Here is a 15,970-nt window from a genome sequence, read left to right on the forward strand (position 1 = left end):
TTAATTATTTAATTACTGTAGGACCGTAAGGTCTGACTTTGCTTAGACAAAAGTCTTATCACTTAACAAAAATAGAATATAAAACAGTATAGAATATAAAGTAATGGTGCAGTGGAAAAAGAATTAACATTGTGTATGACTCCCATGAGCTTGGAGGACTGCATCCATACATCTCTGCAATGACTCAAATAACTTATTAATAAAGTCATCTGGAATGGCAAAGAAAGTGTTCTTGCAGGACTCCCAGAGTTCATCAAGACTCCTTGAATTCATCTTCAATGCCTCCTCCATCTTACCCCAGACATGCTCAATAAGTTCAATGCTGGTGACTGGGCAGGCCAATCCCGGAGCACCTTGACCTTCTTGCTTTCAGGAACTTTGATGTGGAGGCTGAAGTATGAGGAGCACTATCCTGCTGAAGAATTTGCCCTCTCCTGTGGTTTGTAATGTAATGGGCAGCACAAATGTCTTGATTCCTCAGGCTGTTGATGTTGCCATCCACTCTGCAGATCTCTTGCACGCCCCATACAGAATGTAACCCCAAACTATTGTTTTTCCTTCACCAAACTTGACTGATTTCTGTGAAAATCTTGGGTTCATGCGGGTTCCAGGTCTTCTGCAGTATTTGTGATGATTGGGATGCAGTTCAGCAGATGATTCATCAGAAAAATTGACCTTCTGCCACTTTTCCAAATGATCAACTAAAACTCAAGTTATTATTTGTTGCTCTTAAAACTGGGATCGATGACAAGATGTTTGTCAGGTATGTTGTGTATTTCCACTAAAGTTGCTAGATTTTAATCATGGTATGTGCTGGTATACCACTAAACCATAACAAAGTAAATCATAAATAGATTTTTACTATTTGAAAATTATTTAAAATTCATAATATTTGTTAGTAATGTTTTATGTGCTTATGTGTTAATATCCATTTATGTTCTTTATAGGATGGGCTAGTTTTTAATACAAAAAACTATTAATTCTCTCATGAGATTGTTCAGTATGATTTTGACAGAAGCAAAGAAATGTTTGCTAGTTGACGTGGAGGTGCTGAGTTGCCTACAATAAACAAAGTGTCCAAAGTAGACCATCAAAAAAAAAAAACAAGATGTACCTTTGACCCTGCTCACACTAGAACTTGTTTACACTGTTGTTGTCAGGCCTGGCGTTTGTGTATGTATGCAAGTGTGTGGGTGGATGCTGTTTGATGGAATAATTGCGACGTGTTGTGTCTGTAAACCACATCCTTCCAATCAACTAAAGGTTATCATTTAGAGGATGTGCTGGTCTACCGAGACAGGAAATGGTTACACGCTAAAAATCTGATTGATCCTTTGCTTCCGTCAGACAGGTTGTGATGTTGGCCTGACAAGAGGCTCTTCAGAGTGGAATAAAGTAGTGTAAAGTCTCACCCGCACTGCTATATATGGCATGTGCTTTCTATTTTTGTTTATCTTCAGAAGTGCACCTGCTCTAATGAGAAACTTGTGGACTAAATTTAATGCCCCCATATTTCCGTAGCACATGCTTGTTTGTTGTTAAGGTTGGCAGGAGGATAATAATAAAAAAATAATGGTGATTTATAATGATGGTTTTCCTGTAGACTGTTAAAAAATGTGTTTTCCACTGCCTCTTTTGTTTTTGGTTGTAACCACAAAGAACATCTCACTTTTAGCAGACAGGAAAATCTTTTTTTTCTGCTCTTGTGAATAGAAACAAGCCTGACTGTGGGTTCTATCTATTGGCAGATAATCATTTGTTTTTCTTTTAAAGGTTTGAACGTTTACAAAATGGTTGAATGCTGGCAAAAAATCATTTCAGAATTTTTTTTTTCCGCTAAACTTACTGGATCTAAATTATGATGTGTGCAAGTATTTGGCATGGGCTAGAACCCAGCAAACAATTTTGTGTTTAATCAACACAATCTTATGGCAAGTCGTAACTTTTTTTTTAATTAGTGGCTAATTCATATGAATTTGTACGATCTAATTCATATAATATAGTACGATTTGCTCATCCCCCAATGACGATTGGGTTTAGGGGTGGGGTTAGGTGCCATGCCTCCTTTTTAAAATTGTACAATTTTGTACGACTGAACTCGTACACGAATCTAAACTGACAAAACGTAAAATACTTAAGTTTTCTCATGAGATCAGGCTGGTTTAATAGACATCTAAACGTAGACAGCTTGGCTAAACTTGGCCTGTCAGTGAAAATCTAATAGATGTCTAAGAATAGCCCAAAACTAGACTAGCCTTCAAATAGACAGATTAGACAGACTTTATATGTGTAGTCTAGTTTTGACCTATTCTTATACGTCTATTCGATTTTTACTGACAGCCCTAAATTTAGCTTTGTTTTAGCCAAGGCGACTTTGTTTATTTTATTAGACATCTATCAGACATCTTTTAAAAACAAAAACTGCTTGCTGGATGTAAGATTCTGACAGTATGACAACCTTGGATATAAAAATCATGGTTTCACTGTAATCTTCTGATCACTGCTCTAAAATAAATTTATATGTCTGGGTAAAAACCAAACCTTTTTTCCCCTTTGAACACAATATATTTTATTTTGAGGAACATTTAAAATATTTAGCAAGAGTAAAGATGTCAGGCGAAATAATACAAAAAATCATTGCCTTCTGCTTTCTTCATTAACTTGAAAAAGGCATGTTTGGACCTCTTTTCTGCTGGAGATACTGTTGTCCTAAAAAAACTAACAAAAAAAAGGTGAAAAAAAAATACCGTAGGAATGATATAACCACATTTTTATTGTGGTTTTAAAACCTTGACTTTTTCAAACCATGGTATAGCTTGAAACTGGTTATGGTCCCATGCATAGCTAGTAAACAACTAAACCATAACAAAGCAAATCATACATTGATTTTTACTAACTGAAAATGATTTAAAATTCATAATTTTCAATTCATGTTTATTTATATAGCGTTTTTTACAATGTAGATTGTGTCAAAGCAGCTTAACATAGTTCTAGTAAAGTTCAGATTTCAGAGTTATTGTAGTTCAGTGTGGTTTAAATTTCACTCCTGAAAGTCCAAACACTGTAGAGCGAATCCACGGAAGCGCAGCTCCACAAGTCCCGATCTGAGCAAACCAGTGGTGACAATGGCAAGGAAAAAAACAACTAATAATATTTATTAATATTTTTAATGTGCTTATGTTTTAGAATCCATTTATGTGCTTTATAGATGGTCTAGTTTTCAATACAATTAAACATTTCTTTATTCCCTCAGGTGATTGTTCAGAAATAAAGTTTTTGGGATTTAGATTTCCCTCCTGCATGCTAGGTTTGTATTTTGTATATATTTTTATTTTTTTATTATCGTTGTATTTTCTTAATGGCAATTTATTTTTTCCTGTTCACAAGGAGTGCATTTTAATGTGAAGACTGAAATTGAATAAAGTCAGACAAAGTTTGTCTTTTGATTGCTTTAATTCTCCGGAGAATGATCCGTTTACACACAGACAGCCCCTGTGAGCATAAAGATTCCAAAGATGGGCTTGCAGGCATTTGTAAAGACAATGTTACAAAGTTTTAGATGAAAATTACTTTACAGCTTCTTAACTCCTAAGTAACCAGTAGATTCAGGGTATCCACAGGGTCTTAAAATGTAATATTGTCTTAAGATTGTCTTTCAGGTCTTAAAACATTTTAAACAGGTCTTAATTTTCCAACCAGGCCAACGCATTCAATCACCAACAATGAATCTCAATAAAACCTTTAACAAAAGTAAAATTTATTAACTCAATTTTTTAAGTCCATACAAATAGAGTTTGCTTGTTTTGACACATTATTTAAAATATGTGGCTTAGAAATAACAAACTTTGCGTTTTTTTTAGAGGACCATTAAAAAGCTTTTCCATTGGCCGTCAGAAAAAAATGTTTACTATTTAACTCCATATAAGTCTGAAATTTTATTCATAATGGCCTTGAAAATGTCTTAAAAAGTATTAAATTTGACTTGGTGAAACCTGCAGAAAGTCTGAGAATACACATGGATGTAACAACCCATTGATTATAATGGATTTGATCTTTACTTTAGCAAAACTTTATTCAATTTATAATATCAATATATAACTGTCAGTCATCAATATATGATCCTAATGTTGAAAATGCCCATCACATCCCCTAATTAATTTCTATCACGTTAATTTCTTTCTTTTACTTTAATTTCTACCACTTTCATTTCTATCAAGTTAATCCATGTAATAACGCCAGGTTTTGTGATTCTAAATGAGTTTATTCATACTGAGAACATGCAGTTTTTGGAGATTTACACTTTTAGTTAAGATTTGACTTTATTTTATGCTGATAAACATTTACTTAACTAGTCAGAGTGGTTATTATGTTTGAAGTACAAATTAAAGTACACTTTTGCTGTAACAGGGTGCCTGCTGGGTCTTAAAAAGTCTAAAAATGGCTTAAAATTAAATAAATTTTAGGCCATAAATTCACTGAAATATCGTCTTGTAGGTCTTTTTAAACAAGTTTTAATTTTAATCTGTGTATGTCTCCAATCACCAAACAATACATCTAAAAAAAAAAAACTTTCAATCAAACTCTATTTGCCAATATGTTTTTTTGAAGAAAAGTTATGAAAAAACTGCGCATGTATACAACTAGGGTTTGTTTGTTTTGACACATTATTTTAAATATGTGGCAAAGAAATAACTAGTAGAATTTTTGGATGGGGCAGGTAAATTATTTTCTGCATGACCAACCGGGCTATTAGAAAAAAACCTTAGTGTTTAGCCTAGCGTAAGTCTAAAATTTCATTCATGACGGTCTTAAAAAGGTCTTAAAGTCTTACATTTTTTAAACCTGCAGAAAGAAACCCTTTGTAATTAACGATAAACAAAAGCGAATGAAAGTAATTTACCACTTGAGGGCGCTTGAGGACTGAAGTCGTCAGGCCAACAAACGCTGCTGAAACTGATATCTAACTGAACAACAAACCCACTTTACAGTGAAAAAGAAAAAAAAAAGATACAGTGCAGAGATGCGATAAGAGTGGAAAAATAAAAAAGAGAGCGAGGGTGAGGCTACAAAAGTTCACGAGTAGGTCTCATTTTTAATTTGCATACTTGTATGAACTAATTTGCAATGCAAAGTCAAGCCAAAGATTTAAAGCAACACCGAAACTTGATTGGCTGCTCATTTTTGGTCACCTGACACACTCTTTGTTCACTATTTTCAACATTTACCTATTTACCTGGGAGAAGAATTTCTTGTTGGCTTTTATACATCAATTTGCTTTTTTATGGTGGTGGTGGTGTTGTGTTTGTCTCCTGAGGCATTTTGTGTGTTTGTGAAGGCCATGCTACCTAAAAGAAGATAAACAACCGTAGGCCAGAGGTCAAATTAAGGTATTTATAAAACCGCAGTGTACTTGAAACTATATAATTAATAATATATTAAGTTATGTTATCCTAATAAACAGTGGTTTATTATAGTCCCTTAATATAGTGAAAAACAAATATAAATTATACAAAACAATGCAAAGGCCATGCTACTGAAAAGAATATAAACAACTGATGACCAGAGGTCAAATTAAGGTATTTATAAAACCGCAATGTACCACAAACTATATATTTATTAATATATAAAGTTATGTTATCCTAAAAAACATTGGTCCTTTTAATAAAGACCATTTCAATGTGGTCATGTCATTGACCGATGAACATTTCCTGCTTATCAAGCTATTTCATGACTGTAACAAGAGGCAATTCAATCATAACTTAATGTTAAAACAGCTATCATAGCTTTATTTATCAATATGTGTATTTTTTGGATTCTCGGAAGCTACGGAAATGAAAAATGTAAAACAGGAAATACGTTTGGACCATCCCTCAAAATGGTCTATAGTGAAAAATATACAAATTATAACAAACAATGCAAAGGCTCTGCCACTGAAAAGAAGATAAACAACCGAAGGCCAGAGGTCAAATTAAGGTATTTATAAAACCACAATGTACCTCAAACTATATAGTTAATATATAAAGTATAAAGTTATGTTATCCTTAGTAACATTGGTCCATTAATATAGTGAAAAATATACAAATTAAAACAAACAATGCAAAGGCCATGCTACTGAAAAGAAGATAAACAATGGATGGGCATGGGTCAAATTAAAGTATTTTATAAAACTTACTTGAAACTATATACACTGTAAAAAAAGTTGGGTTCCACACAATTTCTTTACGTTGTCCCAACACAAATCTATTAAGTTAACTTAATTGTTTTTACAAATTTGAGTATATTGAGCATAAAACAATTATGTTGTCCCTAAAAAAAACCCTTTAAAATCATGTTGTTTCAACTCATTTTAAATAAGTAGTTGAAACAATCAGCAAAAGTTTAAAATTTTTTAAATGTAGTAAATAAAATACAAGTTATGTTATCCTAAAAACCACTGATTTTCTAATATAGCAAAAAATATACAAATTATAACAAACAATGTAAAGGCCATGGTACTGAAAAGATGATAAACAACCGAAGGCCAGAGGTCAAATTAATGGATTTATAAAACCGCAGTGTGAAACAACATAATTAATAATATATAAAGTTATGTTCTCCTGAAAAACACTGGTCCTTTAATATAGTGAAAAATATACGTGTTATAATATATTATGCAAGTCTTTCTGGTTTGATCTGCATCCTATGTTTTTGTTCAGTAATTTCACTTCACTTTCATAGGAAAGAAAACAGTTCATTTCAATAATTAGCCAATCATCTTTTCACTCTCATTTGAGAAATTGCTGAAACTGATATGTGACGATGTTTTTGTGAAAGATGTTTTTGCTCGATGTCTTTATATCAATCTAAATATATCTTTACTATAGCAGGACAAGTGTTTTTTTTCTCCATGTTACTTTTGTCATACATATAACAAGCTCAGGCCTCATGCAAGTTTCAGCAGGAGGTGCAAATTACATTTTTTTAAAGTCACTAGACATAATCTGTTTTCATGTGTGCATGTTACACAAGCACTGTTTACACTCAACACAAAGCCCAATGAGGCCCATTGTGACTCTGACCCCGTTTGCACTTGTCTACATCACCCCAGACTAGAAGTAAATTCATTTTAACATTTGCAATTCACAAATGAAGAGTTCACATGCAAAAACCTCTAAGTGCCATCTGAATTTGTCTCCTAAAATTAGTATTAGCAAGAGTAATTTCCCTTTTATGTCAATTAATATGTTATGTTTATTGCCTTTAATGTGAAATAAGTGAACATAAACAAAGGAGTCTCAGAAAAATGCTCATTTTAGAAGAAAATTCCAGATGGCACAGAGGTTTTTGCATCTGAATTCTTCAAATATACTACAAATGTGCGTGTATAACCTCTTTTCTGGCCCAGGCTTGGTACTTTCCCAGCGAGAGTCATTTGAGTTCTTAAATGAGTAAGCCATTGATTCTGGGAAAGAAAGGGTTAATTTTTCACTGCCCCCATCTCTCTTCTTTTTTGTCTTTCGTCTTTTGTCTTTCTTCCTGTCGCTCTGTCTGCTACTGTACTCCTTTTCGTTTTGGTGACTTTCAGTACTTCATTTATACTAACTCGCATTTAGACACGTTTTATTTGCGGTTTGTGTGTGTTTAAATACTACTTGGTCTTTTCACAGTCTCATGTATTTTTTATTAGCCCCCATAAACAGAGGAAAGCACACCTGTCTCTGTCACCTGCTCTTATTGCAATCATAAACATTACAAATAGGCGTGCGTAAGAAAAAAAGAAAGCGGCTTTTTGTGTGCTAGCAGGCCGCTAATGTCATGGGTCAGATGATGTGTGTGTGATTTGCACACAAGGAGAGAGATGATAAATAGAAAGAAAAGGTGTTTCAGTAAGCTGAACCTGTAGGTTGGGTTGAGCTCGTTTGTCTGCTTTTCAGCTGTCTGCTTTAATTATTGTATTTTTGGGTTTAATTAAAGTCAAATATTAGGTCACAAATAATACAATCTACTTCCGTGAGTACACACTGACTCAGCATGACTTTCTGTGATGACTGAAACTTATCATGATCATGAAAGCATCTCATGTTTGAGTACATTTGTTTCTCATGGGTGACATGTGTGTGGCGTTAGATTTGAGCTAGATATCAGTTGAGGTGCAGATCTTCTGCAATATAATATATTACACTCGCAATTTGTTGTTATGTTTGTAATACATACATATGTTGAGAAATGGTCGCCTCACAGTAAGAAGGTCACTGGTTTGAGTCTCGGCTGGGCCAGTTGGCATTTCTGTGTGCAGTTTGTATGTTCTCCCTACCGGGGGGCGTAGACTAGCTCTTGACATTGGTGTGGACATACATCCCTAGAGCGCATGCATTGAACAGCACGAATTCTGTTTTGCACCTTTAAAAACATGACTAAAGTACTTTATAATATAAAATAAACACTTAATAATACAATTAACAATCACTTCCCATGCTGCAAAAGTCAAGTTACATGATTTATCTGCAGTTGGGCTTTGAGGAGGTTTGAATGTAGAGGAATTTAGAGAGGTGTGTGATGCAATTTAACAGTTTTATCCCGATTATTGTTTTTCAGAATCATGGATATTGGTTAATAGTATTACGGTGAACTTGACTTTGTGCATGTGTAGGTTACTAAGGGTTGACGGAGCATTATTTCATTTTGAAGTCGATAGAATTATTGGTAGGGACCTTTCAGTAATTGGTGGATATTGATGGAGACATGTCCCCTCTGTCCATGCCAATTCTATGCCCTTGTTCCCTGTATTGGTGTGGGTTTTCTTTGGGTGCTTCGGTTTCCCACACAGTCCAAAGATGTGGTATAGGTGAATTGAATAAACTAAATTGTTCATAGTGTATGTGTGTGCGTGAATGAGTGTGTATGGGTGTTTCCCAATACTGGGTTGCGGCTGGAAGGGCATTCGCTGCGTAAAAACATATGCCAGAATGGTTGGCGGTTCATTCCGCTGTGGCAACCCCTGATAAAAAAGAGACCAAACCGAAGGAAAATGAATGTTGAGGGATGTAAACACTGTGGCAGTGTGGTCCTATAATGGTATCTTTTAAATAGTTAAAGACAGGTCTTAAGTTAGTTATGAGAGTATGAGTTGATCCAGTATATGTTTTTGTTTAACCAATCAGCCTGTATTATTACTAGGGCTGGGCGATTTAATCCTAAAATCTAAATCTCGATTAATTAAACATTTTGTTTTGATTACAATCATTGAACGATCATTTTATTCATTTATTTATTTATTTTTGCCCTCACAGTTCATGGATAAGTTTTGTACAGTAAATATGCTCATATATTACAAGTGAGAGTTTTCTGAATGAAGGTTGTATTACTTGATTTTAAAATAATTGAAGTAAACACACACTATCTACTATTTGAGTATTTATTGAACATCAATGTTGAACAGCTGAAATTAAAACACACATTGCCTAAAGCGAACAGTCGTTTTTTTTCTTATAAAAAGTGAAAATAAATAACTTTTGGAAACAAAATTATTTTCAATGTTTTTTATAATAAAAGTAGAAAATAAGCAGTATATCTTCTAAATAAAATAATTTGTGTATATACTGTCAATAATATTTTAAACAGTGCATTTCTTGCGTCTTCTGTAAACAAATATTTTAATGTAAATAATCATTTTAATGTAATGGAAAATGTTGTCTCAATGCATCTCTGGTGCAGCTTTCAATCATCATCAATGAAGTGCAAAGTAAGGCTCAAGAATGGGTCCTTCGTCCTACTTGACCAGAGATCAGATATAGGCATGGGCCGGTATAAGATTCTGACAGTATGATAATCTTGGATAAAATATTACGGTATCACGGTATTGTGATTACTGCTCTTAAATATATTTTCTTTAAATGTCTAGGTAAAAAACAAAGACTTTTCCCCTTTGAAAACAATATATTTTAATTTTTTAAACATTTATAATATTTTGGAGCAGTAAATATGTCAGGCTCAATAATTATCATCAATAATCATTGACTTCTGCTGTCTTCATTAGTTACAAAAACACAGATTTCTTTACAATTTAAACCGGCATCTTTGGATATTTTTTCTGCTGAAGATACTGTTGTCCTAAAAAAACAACAACAACAAAAAGGAAATAAATATTACACATACCTTAGGAACGGTATTACAGAAAATTTTGGCGGTTTTAAACCCTTGACTTTTCTAAACCACGATATACCTTGAAAACGGTTATCGTCCCACGCCTAATCAGATGTGTCTGCAAAGTGGCTGGTGAAGTATAAATCAGCCTTAAGCCGGGCCACGTGACTGCACACGCGTTAGTGAAAGTAACTGAAAAAAAGGTACCTGGAAAAATTGGTTCTGAATGTCAATTTCGATTAATCGCCCAGCCCTAATTCTTACTTTAGCTTGTTTTTAAATGAGAAACTAAATCACTAATGACTCTGTACCTATGAATAAATCCAACCATTTGAGAATAAAAGCAAGACTGCAACAATTGGAAGTAAAATTGTAATATTTTTCTTAAAAGGATTTAGATTTTTTACCAGTGAGTGAAAACATTTTTTTAAGACCTGTTGTAAGATATGTTGTGTTCCCTGAGGTTGTTTTTAGTCAGTTGAACTCATTAATTATACATATTTTTTTACACATTCATGTTTAACAATAATTATTTTTGCAGAAAAACTACATTACCCATGATGCTGTATAGAAAATTCCACCAATCAGTCACAGCGAGGAATGCATGCCAAAAGAGATGTTTAGCTTTGTTTACTTCTGAAGCACTACAAATGATGTTATTGAACTAGTCTACCAACACTCTGAAAATGCTTGCAATTTAGTGTATATATTTATAAAATTCTAATATATTGTTAAATGATACAGCCAACAATTTTAATTTAAAGCCATTAAGCGCACAGTCTTGGTCCTTGCCTTTTGTCTTGTCGTCAGATACTAAGTAAAAGTGCCTCACACAGGTGAGTGGGCTTGACAAACCACCTGTAGAAAGCACACTCTCATCTTTAACAGACACTTGCACCAGTTTTCACATTTGCACCAGACACTTTCTTAAAATTTCTCCATATCTCTATAAAAACATTGTGCATTTCTGAGTGTGCTTCAAAGAGGTGAGTGGGCTTAACAAACCACCTGCTGAAGCTAGGCATGGGACAATAACCGTTTTCAAGGTATACAGCAGTTTAGAAAAGTCAAGGTTTTAAAACCATCAAAATTTTCTGTAATACCGCTCCTAAGGTATGTGTAAGTTTTTTTTATTTACATTTTTTGTTTGTTTTTAGGACAACAGTATCTCCAGCAGAAAAGATATCAAAAGATGCCATTTTAAATTGTAAAGAAATCTGTGCTTTTGAAACTAATGAAGACAGCAGTTTCAATAATCCAATGATTCCTTTGAATTATTCAGCCTGACATGTTTACTGTTCCAAAATATTTTAAATGTTTCTCAAATTAAAATATGATGTGTACAAGGGGAAAATGTTTTAGTTTTTTTCACCCAGACATTTAAAAAAAGAATAAATTTTAGAGCAGTAATTTCAATACCGTGATATTTATATCCAAGGTTATCATACCGTCAGAATCTTATACTAGTAGAAACACTCTTCTCTCTATATGCACTGGACACTGTACTCAAACTCCACTTTACAAAGATAATAAGAAAAACAACGTTTACCTGTGAATGTGCCACAAATCAAGTTGCACTATACTTGTTTTCATCAATCTTAAATACCTCCTTTGAACCACATCTTGCATAATATTGTTATGTCTTATGTAAAAGTACTTGTATAGTCTGTCTATAGGTTATGCGTATATAAGTATGTATAGTATATGCATAGTTAGATTACCACTTCGGTATGTTAGTTATATATATATGTGTTTAAAAAAAACTCTTACATCCAGTGTTGTGTTCATATTTATAATTATGTTTATTTATAGCATCATGATACTGTTAATATCTCATGCCGTTTCAACTCTTCCTTTCGGTGATCATCAACTTACTCAATCAGTTTCCTAGGTCTGTATTCAGGGATACTAAGAAGTGACTCTACCATTTGTCTCTATTGCAAAGCTTTGTGATGCAAGGTGCATTGGCGGCAATATTGACATTACCATATTGATGCTTTTTTTTGATGCAATATATTGTTTCAGCATCGATATGGCAATGTGCGAATCTTCAATAGTCACATCACAGGATCTGCAATGTCAAATTGGAATTACAATTAACCAGAAAACATAGTTTAGAATATGCAATTTGTGGAGTCATTGCAGAGTTTAACTCTAATTTAATAATATGAAAGACTTTTATTTGGCTGTTTTTTACGGCCTGTGACTGTAACTTTTCACAAGAATTTAAAACCTTGGGCACGGGAAAAATGAAAAAGTTTAATTGATTATAAAGTTAATTATTCAATGCAATAGAATAAAGACTATTTAATGTTATGTACATTTGATTATTAAATTTCTATACTTCAATACTGTTAAAGTCCAACCGAAAACAAAAAAGTACTGTTTATTTATTTTTTTATCTTTCTTCTGTTGTTTTCATCTGTACTTTTATTTATATATAATAATACATTTTAATCTATTTATTTATTATAAATGAAGCTGTAATTATTTATGTATAAATAAATAAATAAATAAATAGTTTTATTTATGTATAAATAAATAACTATTATTATTATTATTATTATTATTATTATTATTATTATTTGCCCAATTTTGTATTTATGTATATGCACTCAACTGTAAATCATTCCAATCAATAAAAAATAAAAAATAATTTCCAAAAGTCATCTTGTAAATTTATTTGCATTTATGTAGTTTTATTTTAATATCATGCAACCCTATTGTCAACCCAATAAGACAGTTTATTGTCTGCCAAATAATGAAATATTTCTGTTTATTTTCACAAGCTGATTCATATTGTTTGTTCAGATATAAAAAGTTCTCAGTGTTGACCAAAAAATGCCCATATTGGTGCCAGGGATGGGCAGTATTTATGATACATGTATTTCAAATACGTAATTTAAATACAAAATAGTATTTTGTAATTTGTATTTGACAGGGCTGATGAAAATGGCTTAATAATTTGTATCAAAATACTTTGGTGTCTTGTATTTTTGTATTTTTAAAAACGGTAAAATACTTTGTACACTGAAAAATGATGTCTGTAAAATTGTTGCAAACAATTTAAATGTGTTGAATTTAAACAAACAAATAAAATTTTGGAATTTTCAACTAAATTTGTTTGTTTAAATTCAGCCCAAATAAATTGTTTACAACCACTTAACTTAAAATTTTTTTGTAAATCCAAGGAATCATCTTTGAATCATTTTTTTCAGTGTAAGAAATCTACATCAAGACATCATATACAGCTGAAGTCAGAATTATTAGCCTCCCTTTGAATTTCTTTTTCTTTTTTAAATATTTCCCAAATTATGTTTATCAGAGCAAGGAAAGTTTCACAGTATGTCTGATAATATTATTTTCTAGAATAAAAGCAGTTTTTAATTTTTAATGAACCATTTTAAGGTCAATATTATTAGCCCCTTTATGCGATATATTTTTTCGATAGTCTACAGATCAAAAACCATCATTATACAATAACTTGCTAAATTACCCTAACCTACCTAGTTAACCTAATTAACCTAGTTAAGCCTTTAAATGTCACTTTAAGCTGTATAGAAGTGTCTTGAAAAATATCTAGTCAAATATTATTTACTGTCATCATGGCAAAGATGAAATAAATCAGTTATAAGAAATACAGTTATTAGAGATGAGTAATTAAAACTATTATTTTTTAGAAATGTGTTGAAAAAAATCTTCTCTCCGTTAAACAGAAATTGGGGAAAAAATTAACAGGGGGGCTAATAATTCTGACTTCAACTGTAAATGTTGGATGTTATTGACTGTTCTATTTAGGAAAATGAGTATACTATACAAATAATAGTAGTTTGGGATAGCTTGCTAATGCCAAATGTTTGTCGTTAAGACAAACAACATAAAAATATGTCCTACAGTTGTGATTCCTACAATACTTCATTGGCTGTTTCAGATGCCAGTAGTTGATCAGTAGGGCCACTGTATAGTAATGAGGAAAGATGTAAGCCTTAAGACACAAATATGTTATACTAATCAAAAACTCCTAATACAGCTTTCACATCGAGTATTGTTAAAGTTAAATAGCAAAAAAAAAAATAGATTTCTTAAAATTCTGTGAACAAAAAAATTTAATTAACTCTTTATTTTACACCCTTTAAAATATTAAAAAGTTGAATAATCATTGGACAGAGATGATAGCAATTTTACTGGCCACACTGTTTACTTCACTAAGTCAGTTTAATGGGGAAGGGATTGATCGAATAAGCCTAATTGATGGAAAACATGCTTCTTTGTAAAAGTATTTTGTAGTATTTTTAAAATACAAAATACAGTATTTTGATACATGTTGAGGCTGCTGTATTTTGTATTTTATTTTGATACACCTAAATTTGAGGAATTTGTTATTTTATTTTATTTAATACATTTCAGTCTGGTTTTGCCCAACTCTGATTGGTGTGTCCCATAATTCCCTGAACAAATCCAGCAATGCACAATGAAATCCAGGGAGCAACAAGTTGTCATGCACAAAACATTAGTCACTCAATCACAATTCACCAAACAGGACACAAAACTAGGGTTTGTCTTTTCAAAACACTCATTTCATTTTATTAAACCATAAACAACATATCAACATACTAGTTAACAATTATAATGCACTTTTTGACATAAAAGGTATGTTGAGACATCAATATTTAGAGTGCCTGGTCGATACCAGTGCCTATATTCATGTACACAAGCTGATTTGATCTGATCTACTGTTTTCCCCTTGAGATCTATCAGCACCAGGAACATTTTGCATGTGTATCAGTGTGAGACCGAAGGCTTTTGGGTGGAAAGTGTGTGTGTATTGGTGAAGTAAACTTGGAGATCTCTACCCCCTGGACTGGCACATGGAACACACAATCTCATTTGATTTGCAAATTGCTATGCAAATGAGCGACCCAAGTGAGGGTGTGTCAAGGAGGTGGTCATGTTTCTGCCAGTAGTGTGTGTGTGTGTGTGTGTGTGTGTTGGGGTCATGCTAAGAGAGAAGTTGGGTGCGTATGCAATGCTTCCTGAAGGCCTAGACAGGGACACATGTGTAAAATTACATAGATTCTCTGCCCACACTGAGTGCAACAATCCACAACACTCTTGCAACATTTTCACATTTCCTTCCCAAGAATTGATCGTGGGAATTACTTAGAAGAACATTTCTACCATTGTTGTACCATTGTTTTTCTTTTTTTGGCAAATGAAGAAACAATGATACTGTAGGGCCACTGTTCAGTGATTGCAGTTTATATTTTATATTATTATTATTATTATTATTATTATTATTATTATTATTATTATTATTATTATTATTATTATTATGTTTTGTTTGATTGTTAACTGGTATTTCCTTCAAACTACTATTCAAACATTAAACAGAAATGTCTTTTTATTTTAAATAATATATCTTAATTGATTTTTGCTTTTTAAACTCTTTTATATTTTTCATTTTATCATTTGCAGTGATTCATGTGATTGTAGTGCTAATGTTATTCTTGAATTTTATAGTTATATTTTGCTTTTTAAAGACTTTCCTATATTATTTGTCCTTGTTTAAACTTTCAAAACTTTTTTTCAAACCTTTAAACTTCATTTTTAACTATTTGTACTATGATTTCTTTTTGTCATAATAATTTATACCTATTCCGATCTATAAATCCCACAAAAAGTGGTGCCATTTTGAAATGGCTGAGCATTCTCAAATGCCCTAGTGTGGTTAGTTTAATAATTAATTTAATTTTCCATTAACTAGTGCATGGTGTTTTCAAGAGTTCCGAATAAAGATATTGCAGCATGTTTTACCTGTAAGTCTAATGTGATGGAGTGTTTCTGTGCT

Source organism: Danio aesculapii, chromosome 23, assembly GCF_903798145.1.
Source record: "Danio aesculapii chromosome 23, fDanAes4.1, whole genome shotgun sequence".
NCBI lineage: Eukaryota > Metazoa > Chordata > Actinopteri > Cypriniformes > Danionidae > Danio > Danio aesculapii.